This window comes from Solanum tuberosum, unplaced genomic scaffold, assembly GCF_000226075.1.
Source record: "Solanum tuberosum cultivar DM 1-3 516 R44 unplaced genomic scaffold, SolTub_3.0 scf00445, whole genome shotgun sequence".
Classification (NCBI taxonomy): domain Eukaryota; kingdom Viridiplantae; phylum Streptophyta; class Magnoliopsida; order Solanales; family Solanaceae; genus Solanum; species Solanum tuberosum.
The window spans coordinates 162,243-166,159 of NW_006239374.1; positions in this window are offsets into that span (position 1 = coordinate 162,243).

Sequence of the window (3,917 nt, forward strand, 5' to 3'; positions counted from 1 at the left end):
TATATATATATATATATATATATATATATTTAATAACAAAGACAACAAGAGAATAATAATATGAATTTCCACAAAAGACTTTAGTTTATCAATAATAGGAATTTTTTTGTGCAAGTATTTTGCAATTTCTAAAAATCGTATTCCATAATTAGGATTTTTGTCAAATGTTTCAGAATTTTAGCAGATATTCTTTTCATTTTAATTTGTTTGTATTATTCTTTTTTAGTCCTTTAGAAAGAATATTTCTTCCTTTTTTTTGGTAACTCTTAATTGATTCTAAACTTGTCACATAAGATGTTTAAGAACACAAGATTCAAAAGTCTTTTTTTTACTTTCTTAAAACTATGTGTTAAATAAATCAGACAAACAAACTGAAACAAAAAAGTATCATTAAAGAAGTTGAAAATTTAAAATATATACAAATACACAAACAATGAATAAAACATTCCTCTAAAAGATGATTTTTTATTATTATTTTTGTCTAGCAAGGTACAGTTGTTTTATGAAATGGTTGGTGATAGTACAAAGATAGATATATATGTACCATTTGTATGAATTGAAATTTAAGGTAAATGAGTTGTGAAAAGGAACATTATTAATTGTGGGTGTCAAGAAATAGGTTAGAAGTTCTTTCAATCCTTATTACTTCTAACCTAATTAATCTAACCACATTATAGCTTAATTAAGTATGATAATGACTAAAGCAATTTGTGCCCCTCTAAATTTTCCCAATTCAAGTGGTTGAATTTACCTTTTTTTTTTCTTTTTTTTTTTACCTACTTATGATGATAGATAAGTGTAACTTATTGAAGCAAAGAAAACTATAATGTGATGGTGATATATTACTTTTATGAGGAGATGTACCCTTCTTGCTTTTGCAGATAAACTAGTTAGCTACCCATATTAAAAGCTACTCCAACATTTCTTTCCTATGAAGTGAAAGCAATAAATATGAAGTTGAAAAGTTGAGAAACCTTTTAAATTAATGAGGCGGAATCAAGATTTAAAATTTAGTAGTTAAGACAATTTGTATATATTAAATTATTTTTTAAGACAACTACAAGATTTGAATTGTCGAGGTCCATTGGAAATAACCTTTCTACCTCACCTCTGAGATAGAGATAAAGTCTGCGTACACAATGGCGGAGCCAGGATTTTTAATAAGGGGGTTCAAAATCTTAGAAGTAAACACACGAACTAGTGGAAGGGGGTTCAACATCTATTATACATACCTAAAAATAATTTTAACCATGTATAAAGAGTAATGTTTTCCGCCGAGGGGGTTCAGATATGTTGCCTCGGCCCCTGTGCGTACACACTACCCTCCCCATACTCTACTTTGAAAAACTACACTTGGATATGTTATTGTTGTAAATATTGTTAAGAAGTCTCACATCGATAAAGGATGAGAAATCGATCTTCTTGTATAAACATGGACAAACCTCCCCTCATGAACTAGTTTTTCGTTTGAGTTAGGCTCATATGTCATATCTTTACATGGTATAAGAGTTAGGCCCATCCCAATTTATTGTTCACTGATATTGATCCCCCATTTGTAAGTGGTCACGCTCCAGTTGAGGTCTTAGCGTGTAGAGGAGGGTTAAGAAGTCTCACATTGATAAAAGATGGGAAATTGGTCTCCTTACATAGACTTGGACAAACCTCTCCTCATGAGCTAGCTTTTGTGATTGAGTTAGGTTCAAGTGTCATATCTTAACTAAATTCACCGGGTTCTATATATCGAACCAACCGCTTCCTATAGTACTCTAGTTTTGTCGTGCTCTTTGGCTCCAATTACGCATAATAATAATCTTATTGCTTTTCAGTAAATATTTATAATATTTAATCTTCAATAATATTCCCGTAACAATAACTATTATTTATGTATTTCTCTTTAATAAGCTTGATAACAAGTCGATCATCTTTTTCCACATACGTCTATATCTCATTACTTTAACTATTAAAATAGGTTATGACAATCCTTTCAACTTGTGGTCCAATCTTTGAATATTTTAGGTTGTAGGCTACTTCAAAGCAGATCAATTCTCTGCTCCATCAAAAAGTAAATCCTCTATCATCTTTCTAATATTTTCAGTTGAAATATAGGTGCAAATCAAAGCTCTAACAAAGCTGGAAAAAAAACACTTATCAATAATATATATATTACGTGACATTTAAGACCACAAAATTAATTGAAGGACATTTTGAACATTTGATACAAAATTCAAAAATATTATTTACTTTGTTAAATCTCGTATCAAATTAAAACATGACAAACAAAATGAAATAGAGTGATTATTAATATTGAAATTTGCAACTTATCATCAGATCAGAGTCATGGTGCATGTATGTAATCTCCAACTTGAGATAGAAAAAGAGAAGGAAAAAAAAGTGTTGTTAGTGACAATACTATAGTTTATAGTAGGCCAATTTTTAATTTTTCATTATTTCTTATCATATTCCATGAAAGGAATAAATCATAAGTTTAGATAACAGATGAGATCAAATGTCACACTTGCGCAAAAACATCCCTAAATAAAATATGGAATAATTCGAGCATAAAAGCGATGAAAATTTAAAGTTTTGACAAGTAAAAATATAATACAATGTGTTGAAGATAAAAACAAATTAAAATTGCAAAGATTTAAATGTAGTTCAAATATTTTCAAGTAAAAATATAAAGTTTTGAATTGTTACTCCATGAGTCAATAATTGGAACAATAGAAGTTTTTTGTATGATAAAGCTAGAAAAGTAGCCAGTTGTAAAGACTTCCTTTATTGGAAGTGGGAATTTAACAAAATCTTTTAAGAGAAACTTTTTGAACACAACCATATAGAAAGAAGAATTACATACCTTCTTGTATTCCATTCAGATTCAAATTTTAATATTTTATTTTATAATAGGAAAAATTACCTAATTATCCTTTTTTTTTTTTTTTACCTAAATATACATCTTATTTTACCATAATTTTTAAAATTTCTTACCATTTAAAAATAATTCAAAAATTCCTTCTCGGATACATCACTCCTCTCTCGCTGATACATCCCTATCCCTTTTTTTCGTATACATCCCTTTCCTTTCTGATACATTTCTCCTTTATGTATCCGGATGTCATATCCCTTCTCAAATACATCCCTCCCCTGTGTTATCTGGATGTCTGCTGATGTACCCGGAAGTCCAGTGATATATTCAAAATTCATAAAATTTAAGGAGTTTATAATTTGAAAAAGAGTACAGAAATGATGTAATTAGCTCTTAACACTACGGGGTTTATGTAAATTATACTTTAAAAATTTGCAAAAAGCATAACTCTCTCATATTCTCGAATACATCACTCTTACGCGATGTATCGGGACAGATGTGTCTTGTATCAACAAAGATAGTGTATCGAGATGCGGTGTATCGGAACATTGAGTGATGTATCAGGACATAATGTATCGAGCGTTGAGTGATGTATCCGAAATTGGAACGTGATGTTGAGTGATGTATCCTAAATCAAGATGTGGTATATTGGGACGTTGAGTGATGTATCTAAAATCCTTAAATTTTAAAGAATTTTTGTAATTTAAAAAGAGTAGAAATATGATATAATTAACTCTTAACATTAAGTGATTGTATAAAATAGGGAAAATTGTATATATAATAGCAAACTATTAATTCAAATTAAATGCTATAAATATAGTTTGATTTAATTGTACCTCATAGCAACCTGTTGCTATTTCACCTCTCTCCTGGTGAATCTCGCTCGCCACTCTCGTTCTCTCCCTCGCCTCTCTCGTATTTTATACAAACGCAAGTGTATAAAGTGCGTTTGTGTTTGTATAAAGCGAGAGAAAATTGTATATATACTTATATTTCCGTTCCCCTCTCTCCCCTCTCCCAGATCTCGCTCGCCACTCTCCCAGATCTCGCTCGC